At 45.0% G+C, this 16,752-nt stretch overlaps 1 protein-coding gene across 6 annotated transcripts in view; it reads right to left on the reverse strand.

Annotated features, from left to right (window-relative positions):
- Positions 1–16,267, reverse strand: part of LOC140494724 (PWWP domain-containing DNA repair factor 3A-like) — a 58,021-nt gene extending 41,754 nt beyond the window's left edge. For 5 of the 6 annotated variants that reach the window (XM_072594261.1, XM_072594260.1, XM_072594259.1 and 2 more), the window contains exon 1: positions 15,896–16,267. The gene's annotated coding sequence lies outside the window, so the exon portion shown is untranslated. The remainder of the gene's footprint in view (positions 1–15,895) is intronic. The other variant, XM_072594258.1, reaches the window with a different exon arrangement.
- Positions 16,268–16,752: the final 485 nt, after the last annotated feature.

Raw genomic sequence — 16,752 nt, forward strand, 5'->3', positions numbered from 1 at the left:
GTATGAATCAGAAACATCACAATCTGAACTAACTTTTTCCAAATATTGACTAATTTGATTACTTAACTAGTATTTTTTGCTGTCAGCTTACATTATCAGCATTTTGACTCTAAAATACCTTTTGGTTTGCGGGAATAAAAGTTTTTTTTAAAGCTCTCATGACGATTGATACAATATTTTAGCAGAAATCTGTGTTTATGATCCAGGATCTCATTAAGGAACACAGGGATTCCACCCCTAACATGTACGTCTTTCAGTAACAGTTGTCGCAGGAACTATTGTAGAATTCTACAAGTGATTAATGGCTGGTTGCACAGAGGCCTTGTGTTCAATTATATAGCCCAAAATTAATGAAATATGAAAAGATCACATATTCAGAGAAGTTACAAGTCCATTCTGAAAATGCTCTCAATCATTTGAAATTTTGGCTCTTTTGAAAAAAGTGCGCCTAAAATGTTGGACTCTGAGTTGACTAAGTGTCTAGTCAATTAGATCTCATTAATAAAGTACCATGCTCTGATTAAACAGAATTTCATCCGATTGATTGTGTGTAAGTAAATAAGGGGCAGATCATCGGTCAGGTTATCCACAGACACTATTCCACTAAATCAGACAGAATGAAATTGGCCATAAATGCCTTTGATGGATGCGTACATGTTGAAATCAGATTAGGATTAGTTCAGGTTCAGTTGGACTACCTGCTAGATTCAGACAAGCAAACTAGTGCTGAGCTTGAATGAGTACGCATCTCAAGATGCACTGTAAAAAAATCTGCAAAGCAAAAAAAGAAAAAATCTCAACAGAAACCTCAAATGGAAGAAAATTTACATTTGCTGATTTGCAGAATAATCAAACTAACACAGCTGCAAGACCAGCTTAGTGGTTGTGGTTGTGTCGTGGCAGGGGCTTCAAAAATGAGAAACCACATTTGAAAAATCAACAACAAAATCTTACAAAAACAAATGTATACACCTGCACCTTTCATGGAGGCAGTTTCTACACAGCTCTGCACAACACCTAATTTAGACTTTCTTTAGCACAGCCATTTATTTCGCGGTTGTATGAATTACCTGGAGGTTGTAGCTGCTGTAGAATAAATCTATATCCTACCCAATACACCTGCTAATTTGCTCCACAATACAGTAAAATTATCAGCTATAAAATTTTAAACTACCAAAACCATACAAATCCAAGTTGTGCTTCATACCAATGGCCCACTCTTTTGACTAGTGTAAAACGTTCAGGAATTAGAAAATCAGTATTACTATTCCAATTGTGAAGAGTATTCAAGATTGTGCCCTGGTGGAAATAGGGATGTTAATGTGTTATACTGGATTCTTGCAGTATTAATCAAAAGACACAGCAATCACCATATGCAAGCTAAAACAAAAACAAACTATTGCAAATATTGGACAGAAAATACTGGAAATACTCAGGCTTGGCAGCACGAGGAATGGAAACATGATTGACTTTTCTAATCAATAATCCTTCATCAGATCTAAAGAGGCTATCAATTTTGTTTCTTTCTCCACAGACACTGCTGGCCTGAGCATTAGCATTTGCACAGTCTCAATCTCTCGCTTAAAGAAAACCCTTGTTCTACCATCTCCAAATGAGGCAAAAAACACATTCAATGCATACTATAGAGCATAGGAGAAAGTGAGGACTGTAGATACTGGAGATCAGAGTAGAGAGTGCAGTGCTGGAAAAGCACAGCAGGTCAGGCAGCATCCGAGGAGCAGGAGAATTGACGTTGTGGGCATAAGCCCTTCATTAGGGATTCCTGATGAAGAGTTTATGCCCGAATCATCGATTCTCCGGCTCCTCGAATGCTGCCTGACCAGCTGCGCTTTTCCACTACCACATACGCGATACTATAGAGCACGCCAGGAACAGCAGGAGGAATACTTAAGAATTGGGTGCCATGTGGGGGAATCTGCACACAGCATTTGAAAGGCACAAACAGCAGAACCAATATGTGACAGACAGAGTCAGATGATCTCACATCCAGCGAATCAGATCAAATTCATGCCATATTCAGTCAAGAATAGTCTTAGACAAATGAAAAAAAATGTAATCTGATTTATTAATAAACGAATCTGAAATTTTAGAGCATGGTCGATAGAGTCAAGCACAGATTTCAAAAGGAATTGGTTAATTAGATGATGAAGATAGAAAATGTCATACTGTAGGAAGTGTGGGGAAGACTGATTTGTGGAGTTGCTGTTATGAGATGTCAGCACAATAACAGACTGAATAGCCTCCTCCTGTGCTGTAATCATTCCATGATTCCACCTGTGCCACAGCTTGGAGACCCATCACAGATGTTAGTTTGTAGCCAATTTAAGTTCATCTGGATACAGCTAAGATAACTGGCTACAGGAGAGGCCAACAGCCCTGAAAAAATCCCAGAAAAGAAATGGAAAATCTTCTACTTGCCTGCACAAGTGCAATTTTAAAACAACTCTTTGGCAAACAGAGTTATGGAGAATCCAAAGGGTTTTCACAAATACATTAAGGACAAAAGGGTAACTAGGGAGAGAATAGGGCCCCTCAAAGATCAGCAAGATGGCCTTTGCGTGGAACCGCAGGAGATGGGGGGAGATGGGGAGGTAATAAAAAAGTTAGTTCAATCAGTATTTACTGCGGAAGATATAGAATGTAGGGAAATAGATTGTGACACATCTTGAAAAATGTCCATATTACAGAGGAGGAAGTGCTGGATTTCTTGAAATGCACAAAAATGGATAAATCCCCAGGACCTGATCAAGTATACCCTAGAACTCTGTGGGAAGCTAGGGAAGTGATTGCTGGGCCCCTTTCTGAGATATTTGCATCATCGGTAGTTACAGGTGAGGTGCCGGAAGACTGAAGGTTGGCCAACATGGTGCCACTGCTTAAGAAAGGTGGTAAGGACAAACCAAGGAACTATAGACCAGTGAGCCTGACGTCAGCGGTGGGCAAGTTGTTGGAGGGAATCCTGAGGGACAAGAAGTACATTTATTTGGAAAGGTAAGGAATGATTAGGGATAGTCAACATGGTTTTGTGCATGGGAAATCATGTCTCACAAACCTGGTTTGAGTTTTTTGAAGATGTAACAAAAAGAGGATCGATGAGAGCAGAGCAGTAGATGTGATCTATATAGACTTCAGTAAGGCGTTCGACAAGGTTTCCAACGGGAGACTGATGAGCAAGGTTAGATCTCATGGAATACAGGGAGAACTTGCCATTTCAACACAGAACTGGCTCAATGGTAGAAGACAGAGGGTGGTGGTGACGGAGGGTTGTTTTTCAGACTGGAGGCCTGTGACCAGTGGAGTGCCACTAGGATCGGTGCTGTGTCCACTACTTTTCGTCATTTATATAAGTGATTATAAGTGATGTGAGTATAAGAGGTATAGTATAAGAGGTTTGCTGATGACACCAAAATTGGAGATGTAGTGGACAGTGAAGAATTACAACAGGATCTTGATCAGATGAGCCAATAGGCTGAGAAGTGGCAGATGGAATTTAATTCAGACAAAATGTGAAGTGCTGCATTTTGGGAAAGCAAATCTTAGCTGGTCTTAACATTAAATGTATAAGGTCCTAGGGAGTGTTGCTGAACAAAGAGACCTTGGAGTGCAGGTTCATAGCTCCTTGAAAGTGGAGTCACAGGTAGGTAGGATAGTGAAGGAGGCATTTGGTATGCTTTCCTTTATCGGTCAGAGTATTGAGTACAGGAGTTGGGAGGTCATGTTGCGCTATATAGGACATTGGTTAGGCCAACGTTGGAATATTGCGTGCAACTCTGGTCTCCTTCCTACCAGAAGGATGTGGTGAAACTTGAAACGGTTCAGAAATGTTTTACAAGGATGTTGCCAGGGTTGGAGGATTTGAACTATAGGGAGAGGCTGAATAGGCTGGGGCTGTTTTCTCTGGATCATTGGAGGCTGAGGGGTGACCTTATAGAGGTTTATACAATCACGAGGGGCATGGATAGGATAAATAGACAAAGTCTTTTCCCTGCGGTTGGGGGAGTCCAGAATTGAGTCCAAAAGGAATCAGTACCCTATGGAGATGAGGCATTTCCATCATCAACCCCCCCGCCCTGTGGCCCAACATTTCAACTCCCACTCTGGCGAAGACATGCAGGTCCTGGGCTGCCTCCACCACCGCTCCCTCACCACTCGACGTCTGCAGGAAGAACGCCTCATCTTCCGCCACTTCAACCCCAGGACATCAATATGGACTTCACCATTTTTCTCATTTCCCCTCCCCCAGTTCCACCCTTCCAGCTCAGCACCATCCTCATGACCTGTCCTACCTGCCAATCTTCCTCCCCACCTATCCGCTCCATCCTCCTCTCTGACCTATCACTTTCATTCCCACCCCCATCCACCTGCTGTAATCTTTGCTACCTTGTCCCCAGCCACCCCCCCCTCCCATTTATGTCTCCACCCTAGAGGCTCCCTGCCTTCATTCCTGACGAAGGGCTTTTGCCCGAAACGTTGATTTTCCTGCTCTCGGATGTTGCCTGACCTGCTGTGCTTTTCCAGCACCACTCTAATCTAGACATATGAATAGGAAGGGTTTGGAGCGATATGGGCCAGGTGCTGACAGGTGGGACTAGCTTGGGCTGGGATATCTGTTCGGCATTCACGAGTTGGACTGAAGGGTCTGTTTCCATGCTGCACATCTCCATGACTCTAAGTCATGAGATTTATCATCATTCAAGACATTTCGATAGGCACCCATCCATAGTTTTAAAGCTTTCATTCCTTTCACAAGTGGTGCAAGATATACACTGTACTTGTGTAGCAACACTTTTTCAACAGTACTTTCTAAAATACTGATCTCAGCTATTTGGACTGAAAAGTTGAACAGTTGCATGGGAATACCAGCCCTTCCAAATTTCCCTTCATCATACCACCTCCTGACTTGGAAATATATTGCTGTTGCTTCATTATCATGGAGTCGAAATCCAAGAACTCATTCCCTAACAGCACCAGAGTATACTCAACAAGGATTGGAGCATTTAATAAGGCAAATTATTAACTTTTTGTCAAACGCATTTTGGATGGACAAGAAATCCAGTTTGCCAGCTATGCCTGCATCCTATGAATGTTTTATGCTTTCCATCTTTAATTCAATCAAATTCCCTGCAGTGGCATTATATCACATAAGTGTACTATTATTGTTCTCAAAGGAAGTGTATGCATTTTTTAAAAAATTGAAGTGAGTTTTTCCACTGGCTGTTATGGTTGATAAGTAGAATTTTTCTACACTTTGGAAAAGCACAGGGTTGACCTTAACACACGAGAAACACGTGTCTGCAAAACCACTATCAGAATACAATTTTTTTAAAGATACAAGCTTTTAAAAAAAAATACAGTCTCAGCATGATGAACTTTTATAATATAATAAAAATCAGGAAGTCACTTGGATGTAATCCTTTCCTACTTAACCAAAACAAACTTCCAGAAAATTTGTAAAAGGACATAAAGTAAAAATCACATTACTTCAGTACAAAATGATTAATTAGGTTAAACATAATATTATGGGGCTTTATGGTTCCTTTCACAGTTAAACTGGATCTACATTTACATTAAATATTTCATGAGACATACATCCCAAGGGATATTTTTAATGGTTCCTGCCCAGTGTAGTATTACAGTCAGAGAGCCCTAAACTGTGCTCTTTACCCATTTAGACTGCACCAGCTTCTGTACCTCTTCCGAACAGCACAATGTCCTTGGGTTTGGAATGTGCCAGACTGCAACTTATGGTCCTTGTTAGCTTCATGCACTACAATATCCTTCAGAGTTGACACCAACAATTGATATTAGTTTAGGTATGCATCTCTGAGAACAGGTTGTATTGCACAAGGTCTTGTGTTATGATAACTGCTCAAAGTTAACCTCGACAAAAGCCACTATGCTCATTCCATGCATTCCTGCAATTGCAAAGACTGGAATCTGAAATGAGAGCCTATTCCCCACAGTAGCATCTTCAGTACAAGGTGATGGTACTGAAAAATGTGTTGCTGGAAAAGCACAGGTCAGGCAGCATCCAAGGAGCAGGAGAATCGACGTTTCGGGCATAAGCCCTTCTACAGGAATGAGGAAGGTGTGCCAAGCAGGCTAAGATAAAAGGCAGGGAGGAGGGACGTTGGGAATGCGATAGGTGAAAGGAGGTTAAGGTGAGGGTGATAGGCAGGAGAGGGGGTGGGGGCGGAGAGGTCGGGAAGAAGAAGGCGGTGAAGAAGGTGGTGCTGAGTCCGAGGGTTGGGACTGAGATAAGGTGGGGGGAGGGGAAATGAGGAAGCTGGAGAATTCTGCATTCATCCCTTGTGGTTGGAAGTTCCTAGGCGGAAGATGAGGCGCTCTTCCTCCAGACATCATGTTGCCATGGTCTGGAGATGGAGGAGGCAAAGAACCTGCATGTCCTTGGCAGAGTGGGAGGGGGAGTTCAAGTGTTCAGCCACGGGGGTTGGTTGGTGCGGGTGTCCCAGAGGTATTCTCTGAAACATTCCGCAAGGAGGCGGCCTGTCTCCCCAATATAGAGGAGGCCACATCGGGTGCAGCGGATGCAGTAAATGATGTGTGTGGAGGTACAGGTGAATTTATGGCGGATATGGAAGAATCCCTTGGGGCCTCGGAGGGAAGTAAGGGGGGGGGGGGAGGAGTGGGCGCAAGTTTTGCATTTCTTGCAGTTGCAGGGGAAGGTGCCGGGAGTGGAGGTTGGGTTGGTGGGGGGTGTGGACCTGACAAGGGAGTTGCGGAGGGAGTGGTTTTTCCAAAATGCTGATGGGGGAGGGGAGGGAAATATATCCTTGGTGGTGGGGTCTGCTTGGAGGTGGCGGAAAGGACGAAGGATGATACGATATATGTGGAGGTTGGTGGGTTGGTAGGTGAGGACCAGTAGGGTTCTGTCCTGGTGGCGATTGGAGGGGCAGGAAGCGGAGGAGATGCGGTGGTGAGCATCATCAACCACGTGTGAGGGGCAATTGCGGTCTTTGAAGGAGGAGGCCACCTGGGTTGTTCGGTATTGGAATTGGTCCTCCTGGGAGCAGATGCGGCGGAGGCGAAGGAATTGGGAATATGGGAAGGCGTTTTTACAGGGGGCAGGGTGGGAGGAGGTTAATCTAGGTAGCCGTGGGAGTCGGTCGATTAAAAGTAAATGTCCGTGTTGAGTCGGTCGCCCGAGATAGAAATGGAGAGGTCTAGGAAGGGGAGAGAGATGGTCCAGGTAAATCTGAGGTCAGGATGGGAGGTGTTAGTAAAGTAGATGAAGTGTTCAACCTCCTCGTGGGAGCACGAGGTAGCGCCAATACAGTCATATGTAGCGGAGGAAAAGGTGGGGGGTGGTGCTAGTGTAGCTGCGGAAGATGGACTGTTCCACATACCCGAAGAGGCAGACATAGCTGGGCACATGTGGGTGCCCATGGCTACTCCTTTGATTTGGAGGAAGTGGGAGGATTGGAAAGAGAAGTTGTTAGAGTGAGGACTAGTTCAGTCAGTCAAAGGAGGGTGTCAGTGGAAGGGTACTGGTTGGTTCGGTGGGAAAGGAAGAAGCGGAGGGCTTTGAGGTCTTTGTGATGGGGGATGGAGGTGTGCAGGGACTGGATGTCCATGGTGAAGATAAGGCGTTGGGGGACGGGGAAGCGAAAATCATGGAGGAGGTGAAGGGCGTGGGTGGTGTCCCGTACGTAGGTGAGGAGTTCTTGGACTAAGGGGGACAGGACCGTGTTGAAGTATGCAGAGATGTGTTTGGTGGGGTAGGAGCAGGCTGAGACAATGAGTCAGCTGAGGCAGTCAGGTTTGTGGATTTTGGGCAGGAGGTAGAAACGGGCAGTGCGGGATTGTGGGACTGAGGTTGGAGGCGGTGGCTGGGAGATCCCCTGAGGTGATGAGGTTATGGATGGTCTGGGAGATGATGGTTTGGTGGTGGGAGGTGGAGTCACAGTCAAGGGGGCAGTAGGAGGTATCCACGAGCTGGTGTTTAGCCTCAGCCGTGTAAAGATCGGTGCACCAAATTACCACTGCACCTCCCTTGTCTGCCGGTTTGATAGTGAGGTTGGGGTTGGAGCGGAGGGATTGGAGGGTTGCACGTTGCAAGGGTGAGAGGTTGGAGTGGGTAAGAGGGGTGGACAGGTTGAGGCGGTTAATGTTGTGGCAGCAGTTGGCTACGAAGAGATTAAAGATCGGTGCGCAAAACCTCCTTCCACCTATCGCATTCCCAATGCCCCTCCTCCCTACATTGTATCTTGGGCTGCTTGGCACACCTTCCTCATTCCTGAAGAAGGTCTTATGCCCGAAACGTCGATTCTCCTGCTCCTCGGATGCTGCCTGACCTGCTGCGCTTTTCCAGCAACACTGATCTCCAGCATCTGCAGTCCTCACTTTCTCCAAGGTGATGGTACTGTGACACCAGTTGTGGAAAATGACTTGACACTTCTCATCAAGCTACATTGTGATGTTTCATTAAAAGTCTGGTACTGAGGTATTTTGCCAAATGAACATCCGACTACTCCGTAAACAACCCAATATAATTCACCATCTCCTTTTCCCATGGTGTCTCAAGGACATGCTGCACTGACCATTGTCAAATTCGAAAAAACTGAATGGAATTTTGTGGAAATGCCTCATCTCCATAAGGATTCCTTTTGGGATGTTGTTCCATGGGGTCCTGATACATTTGCATCATCCAATCAACCATCGTCTTGTGAACATAACTGGCAATCTCACAAGTCAATCACAAAGTTTAGCAACATTCTTGAAAATCACAACTTTAAGTGAAATAACCTAAGTAAACCATATTTTCCTATTAAATCCAGCGTAAAAGTTGCAGTTAGTTTCTGAAGGAGAATAATCAGGAAAAAAAATTCATAATTAAAATTTAAATACTTTTGTTAAATGCTTACTTTTTTTATTTCACCAACTTTTATAATCAATCTATTCAGAGGTGTTATTACACACCTCTCGAGCAGGTGGGACTTGAAGCTAGACCTTCCAGTCCATAAACAGATTCACCATGATGACACCACAAGAGCGTCCTTAGATTGATAAATAAAGTAACTTTTAAAGTGATATCAATTTTAAAATATAAAACAAATATGGTAATCTATTTACACTTACAGTCATAGAGATGTACAGCATGGAAACAGACCCTTCGGTTAAACCCATCCACGCTTCGGTTAAACCTATCCCAACACAATCTAGTCCCACCTGTCAGCACCCAGCCCACATCCCTCCAAAAGCTTCCTATTCATACACTCATCCAGATGCATCTTAAATGTTGCAATTGTACCAGCCTCCACCACTCCTCTGGCAGCTCATTCCATACATGTACCACCCTCTGCGTGAAAAAGTTGCCCCTTAGGTCCCTTTTACACCTTCCCCCTCTCACCCTAAACCTATGCCCTCTAGTTCTGGACTCCCCGATCCCAGGGAAAAGACTTTGTCTATTTACCCTATCCATGCCCCTCATGATTTTAGAAACCTCTAAGGTCACCCCTCAGTCACCAACCCACCAGGTGAAACAGCCCCAGTCAGTTCAACCTCTCCCTATAGCTCAAATCCTCCAATCCTGGCAACATCTCAGTAAATCTTTTCTGAACCCTTTCATGTTTCAGAACATCCTTCCGATAGGAAGGAGACCAGGATTGCACGCAATATTCCAAAAGCGCCCTAACCAATGTCCTGTACAGCTGCAACATGACCTCCCAACTCCTGTACTCAATACTCTGACCAATAAAGGAAAGCATACCAAACGCCTTCTTCACTATCCTATCTACCTGTGACACCACTTTCAAATAGCTATGAACCTGCACTCCAAGGTGTCTTTGTTCAGCAACACTCCCTAGGACCTGACCATTAAGTGTATAAGTTGTGCTAAGATTTGCTTTCCCAAAATGCAGCACCTCGCATTTATCTGAATTAAACTCTCATCTGCCACTTCTTGGCCCATTGGCCAATCTGATCAAGATCCTGTCGTAATCAGAGGTAACCCTCTTTGCTGTCCTCTACACCTCCAATTTTGGTGTCATCTGCAAACTTACTAACTGTACCTCTTATGCTCGCATCCAAATCATTTATGTAAATGACAAAAAGTAGAGGACCTAGCACCGATCCTTGTGGCACTCCACTGGTCTCAGGCCTCCAGTCTGAAAAACAACCCTCCACCACCACTCTCTGTCTTCTACCTTTGAGCCAGTTCTGCATCCACATGGCTAGTTCTCCCTGTGTTCCGTGAGATCTAACCTTGCTAACCAGTCTCACAATCCCTAACCCCTCACTGACCGCACATCCTTCTTTTACCCCGTCTTCAAACTATGAGAAAGTGACGACTGCAGATCCTGGAGGTCAGAGTTGAAAGGTGCAGCGCTGGAGAAGCACAGCAGGTCAGGCAGCATCCAAGGAGGAGGAGAGTCGACATTTTGGGCAGAAGCCCTTCATCAAATGGGGCAGAGAGATAAATAGGAGGGTGGGTGGCAGTGGGGAGGTGGTGGTTTAGGTGGTGATAGGTTGATGCAGGTGGGGGGGTGGGGGTGGGGGGAGGTGAGTGATAGTGGTAGGTTGAATCGGATAGGTGGGAGGGAAGATGGACAGGTGGGATCGCTCAAGATGGCAGTGCCATCTATCTATCTTCCTTCCCACCTATTCGCTCCACCTCCACTTTGACCCATCAGCACCACCCCAGAACTGCATCTACCTATTGCCTTTGAATCTTGGATGCCATTCACTCATTTACTGATCATTTCCATTCTGCCACTGTTCACTACTTCCAAACAGGCCCTGGTAGTCAAGTACAAGGGTCCCTAACCCTGAACTAATAGGTCCAGGTTCAAGTCACACCTGTCATAACATAGAGGCAGGTTAATTAAAATATTAATTTTAGTTTCCAAGAAGATAATACTCACTGGTCAGTCACCATTACAAAGCTGTATCTCTCTGCTATTTCACTCAGATTCACTCCTGCTTCTGTGAATTGACATTCAGTCCAAATTGGACTACAATTTCTTCCACTGTCTATGGTCTCTATCAAAAGACTCCTTTAGCCACTGACTCCATTAGCTCTCCTAACCTCCCCTCTCAGGCTGAACCAGACAACTCACCACCTAAATGTCCTAATCGACACTGAGCTGACCTACCAACCTAATTATTTCCATTATAAAGACTGCTTATTTGCACCCCTCTCATGTTGTCAATTTCCATTTACCAGTGGCTGAAACACTTATTAACATTTGTTACCTCTAGACAGGAGTATTCCAATAGTCTCCTGGTCAGTCACCCATTTTCCTGTCACCTTAACTTGGACTCATCCAAAGCATCACTGCCAATACTGTAACCTGCGCTCACTGACTACTAGGTTTCCTGATAAAGATAGTAAGGAAGGAAAAGATTCACAGGGTTAGCATCCTTGAAAGTAAACAAAATCATCAGGACAGAATGAAATGTATCCCAGGCTGTCCATGAAAACATAGGAGGAAATTGCAGGAGGTTCTGATAATTATTTTCCAATATTCGCTGGTTGGTGTGGACCATAAAGTTGTATGATTGTCAAGAAGGGATAGATGAAGTGGCTCCTGGCTAGGCAGGCAAACCCAGAGATGCGGGGGGTGGGGGCGTTAAGTTATTGGAAGGTAATCTGATATTAATTAACCAAAAAGACATATTTAGCAACAATCTAAAAGAAGGTCCAACTTAAAGTAATTGCTGGTTCAAAAGACAAATCAAAGGTGGCTAATGAAGCCGCCTCAAGCTTAACTAAAATTCATAAGCTGCAAAGTCTATGGAAGGCTCATCAGAAAAGAAAAATTCCATAAAATCCAAGGAAAAGTGGCAAGTTGGTTCCAAGATTGGCCCAGTGGCAGGAAGCAGTTGACTGGTGTTATTTTGTGAATAGAAGACGGTGTTAAGTGGGGTTCCATAAGATGCAGGGCTAGATCCACTGCAGATCACAACATAAATGTATAATTAAGATCAAAGTGTAAAAGCCTCATTAAGTATTTATTAATTGCCAAACTCAAGATTTTGCAGTTGATAGTGAGGCAGAAAGGTGGCAATGAACTACACAGGTGGACCAATAAATAGCACATGGATTGCCACCCAAAGTGTCTGTTTTTGCACTTTTTTGTTAATTTGGGCATCACTGGTAACATTTATGATCCATTTCTAATTGTAAATAAAACAGTGGTGTTGGGTCACCTTTTACGAACTGGAAACAGCAGTAGGTTATTCAGTCCTTCTTCCCATTTGATCATGGCTAACAGGATTACAACCTCGCTCTCCTTGTCAATATACCCACTGCAATCTTGATTCCCCTGTTGATCAAGAACTTATTCAAATAATCTTTAACATATTCAATGACTTCATTTTGATTGTTCTCTTGGGAGAGAATTCCACAAGTTTGCAACACTGAAAATAAATTCTGCTCATCTGAGAACCCCACCCCACCTCCCCTTCCCCACCCAGCCCCATGTGGAACATTTAACACTCTGCCCTCAATCTTTTTGAATTTATTTTAGGAAAACAATCAAGTTTGAGACACATGATTGCTCTCGGACAAAGCCACGAAATGAGACTAGTGACTGCTTTGGACACAATAGCCTGATGTTTTGCAATGTGGTCATGGTACGGGGGAGATAGAGGTGGTTGCCAAAGCTGGCACTCAACTTCCGCAAAGTTGAGGTCAGTACACTAGATAATAGCACCCCTTTGTTTGTAGAGCAATAAACAGCCAAGGTTGGAGAGACCACACCACAGCTGAAATGGGTAAGAGGGGCAGAGAAATTAAGAAAGTTCTCACGGACAGGTAAAAGGCCTGAGGGAAGGGTTCAGTTGAAGGTAGATTAGATTAGATTCCCTACGGTATGGAAATAGGTCCTTTGGCCCAACAAGTCCACACCAACCCTCCAAAGAGTAACCCACCCAGACCCATTTCCCTCTGACTAACGCACCTAACACTATTGGCAATTTAGCATGGTCAATTCACCTGACCTGCACATCTTTGGACAGTGGGAGGAAACTGGAGCAGCCGGAGGAAACCCACGCAGACATGGGGAGAATGTGCAAACTCCACAGTGACAGTCACCCAAGGTGGGTTCCTGACGCCGTGAGGCAGCAGTGCAAACCACTGAGCCATCGTGTGCATCCATAGGCTGAGAGCCTCAAATTTTAATTAGTGCAGCTTATTTGCTACTTCGTCAAGAACCCTCATCTGTTCCTTATGTTGGATGTGCTCTCCAGATGAAGTGACACATCCTTGCTGGGCCCATTCTATCAAGTAGTCATGTACGGTTTCAAAGGACTATCTGCTACTTGTACATATGCTGGCCCGCTAGTTCTTGGGTAGCTCCAGTGCTTTTGTTAAGGCTTTCAGCTCTGCTACCTAGGTTGAATATATTCCAGGAATCTGTTCTCCTGCTTTCAAATTTCTCCATGCAATGCAGGGCAGTCCCTCAATATTTTCTAGATCCATCTACAAATAACTCCATTACTCCATTTCCTCCCAGTTGTTCCTCTGCAATCCTGCCCTCTCTCTCCTATCAAATTCTCTCAAACACTCATGCTACTGTCCCCTTGATGCCTGCGATCATCTGCTCAAATAGTTTACCTTTGTATTTTTCATAACTAACATTCATGATATTCTAACATCCGTAAACTCTGAATATTAAATTCAGATTTACGCACCACAATCACATTTATCGGAATTAAACTCCATCTGCCACTTCTCAGCCCGCTGGCCCATCTGTTGTAATCTGAGGTAACCCTCTTCGCAGTCCACTACACCTCCAATGCTGGCAGGTGGGACTAGACTGGGTTGGGATATCTGGTCAGCACAGACGGGTTGGACCAAAGGGTCTGTTTCCATGTTGTACATCTCTATGACTCCACTTTGGTTCATCCTTCAGTTTCTATCTGCAGATCAACTCACTAATAACAAATGAAATAACATACATGGACTTCAAGTATGTTCTCACTAAACTGCTTTTAATGACCAATAAGTCTTGAAATAAACATGTCGTCAGATTGATCAGAGGGATCAACATCCATATCCTTTAGATGCTACATTAGAATTCCTAGGATGCACGATGGTTTTCCGCAGCTGTGCAGCAGCCCTAGAACTGATTCAAACCTGCATCGGCTGTTACGATTGTTTCTGGATTAGTGGTGCTAGAAGAGCACAGCAGTTCAGGCAGCATCCAAGGAGCTTCGAAATCGACATTTCGGGCAAAAGCCCTTCATCAGGAATAAAGGCAGTGAGCCTGAAGCTTGGAGAGATAAGCTAGAGGAGGGTGGGGGTGGGGAAAAGGTAGCATAGAGTCCAATGGGTGAGTGGGGGAGGGGTTGAAGGTGATAGGTCAGGGAGGAGAGGGTGGAGTGGATAGGTGGAAAAGGAGATAGGCAGGTAGGACAAGTCCGGACAAGTCATGGGGACAGTACGGAGCTGGAAGTTTAGAATGAGGAAACTGTTGAAGTCCACATTGATGCCCTGGGGTTGAAGTGCTCCGAGGCGGAAGATGAGGCGTTCTTCCTCCAGGCATCTGGTGGTGAGGGAGCGGCGGTGAAGGAGGCCCAGGACCTCCATGTCCTCGGCAGAGTGGGAGACGGAGTTGAAATGTTGGGCCACGGGGTGGAGTGGTTGATTGGTGCGGGTGTTTTGGAGATGTTCTCTGAAGCGCTCTGCTAGGAGGCACCCAGTCTCCCCAATGTAGAGGAGACCGCATCGGGAGCAATAGATAGAATAAATGATATTAATGGATGTGCAAGTAAAACTTTGATGGATGTGGAAGGCTCCTTTAGGGCCTTGGATAGAGGTGAGGGAGGTGGTGTGGGCGCAGGTTTTACAGTTCCTGTGGTGGCAGGGGAAAGTGCCTGGATGGGAGGGTGGGTTGGAGGGTGGGTTGGAGGGTGGGTTGGAGGGTGGGTTGGAGGGTGGGGCGTGGACCTGACCAGGTAGTCATGGAGGGAACGGTCTTTGCGGAAGGCGGAAAGGGGTGGGGAGGGAAATATATCCCTGGTGGTGGGGTCTGTTTGGAGGTGGCGGAAATGTCGGCGGATGATTTGGTTTATGCGAAGGTTGGTAGGGTGGAAGGTGAGCACTAGGGGCGTTCTGTCCTTGTTACGGTTGGAGGAGTGGGGTCTGAGTGCAGAGGTGCGGGATGTAGACGAGATACGTTGAAGGGCATCTTTAACCTCGTGGGAAAGGAAATTGCGGTCTCTAAAGAAGGAGGCCATCTGGTGTGTTCTGTGGTGGAACTGTTACTGAGGCCCCAGGACCTGCTTTGTTTTCAGAATTGCAATATCTAATAAATTTCACTTTATAAGGTACCTGTCAGTTTACTGTTTATTTTTAAACTGATAGTTTGTTTAAAATAATAATAATAATACGTTTCCAACTGAAATGCTCAGCTTCCTTTGTATCGGCAAGTTTCCACAATTTCAGGCATATTAAATCCAAGCTTAGAAGTTAATTCATTTGAGCGAAAAAATGTTGTGAAATTACTATGGTTTTGCATTTGCTACGGAAAACATGCCCATAATAAGACTGAATAAATAAGTCAAAAGCAACTGATCTAAAAAAAACTTCCGGCATATACTAAACAGAAGTTTACAACACCCAATGGTGCTTCTAATCCTAATCAGTTACTGGAGTTCTCTCAAAACCTCATGGAGGAGACTTTAAAGGTCTTCTAACTTACTCAAATGGATCCTTCGTTCTTTCTCGACAATAAAAGAAAACGCAGCTCAACAGACCCCACTCCCGTGACTTGGCAACGGCTTTGTGAAAAGCTACCAGCGATCACCTCCGGTGGAGACAGTTTAAAACCCACACATACATATATAGTATTGTGTGTCTACACATCCACAGAAGTACAATCAACAACAAAATGAGGAAAAAGCTTACCCACTTGTTCTCGATCACTGAAGGAGGGTGAATCTAACGGTGTGGAGAGGAACGTAAAGTCACCTCCCCCTCCGCCTTCCCTTCAGAAACCCGGCCGCTCACTCCAACACCACAGGAATCCGACGACTTATTTGTTCTTTACCTTCTCCACCCTCTCCCATAGGCGCGCGCACACAAAATCATTTCTCCTTCCTCACCCCCCGCCAAACGAAGTCGTGAACAAAGCCGAACTTTCCAAGCCGTTGCCTTTCCCCACCCAGTCCACCTCCTCGTACTTTTTCACGTTTTTTTTTCCGCACCAACTCTCTTTCGTTTCCCTGCCGTCGTCGTCGTCGTCGTCGGAGCAACGACCAAGTTCCGATTGCAGAAAATGGACAGGGAAGAGGAGGGAAGAGGTGCGAGTCACTTCCGGGATCAAGGGTCAGCTGGGGCCCAGGCCCCGCCCACCGCCTCCCCTTTTAAAATACGTCACATAACAGTCACCAACCGCCCTCGATGTGCCACGTGACTGCAGCTCTGTTTTCGAAAGGCCCATTGGCAATCCATTTTGATCCTTTTCTCTTTGGTGACAACAATCAATACCCACATGCTGCTTCTCAAAATAGTAAATTAAAACACAGTGGGATTTTTGAATGACCGACTGTGGCGTTGCTCGGATCGAGTGGGGAAGAACGGTGCTGCTCCCAGGAAGGTCAGGAGCACATCAGATCGCAGGGAGAGAGGAGCATGATTTAAAGTAAATGCAAGGAGCAGGAGAATCAATGTTTCCTTGCAAATGTGACTCAAGGTAGTTTTATGACAAAGACAAGAATCTTAGCCTATTTCCACTGAAAAGTGCAACATAATTGCAATAACTC

This window comes from Chiloscyllium punctatum, chromosome 24 (genome assembly GCF_047496795.1).
Source record: "Chiloscyllium punctatum isolate Juve2018m chromosome 24, sChiPun1.3, whole genome shotgun sequence".
Taxonomy (NCBI): Eukaryota; Metazoa; Chordata; class Chondrichthyes; order Orectolobiformes; family Hemiscylliidae; genus Chiloscyllium; species Chiloscyllium punctatum.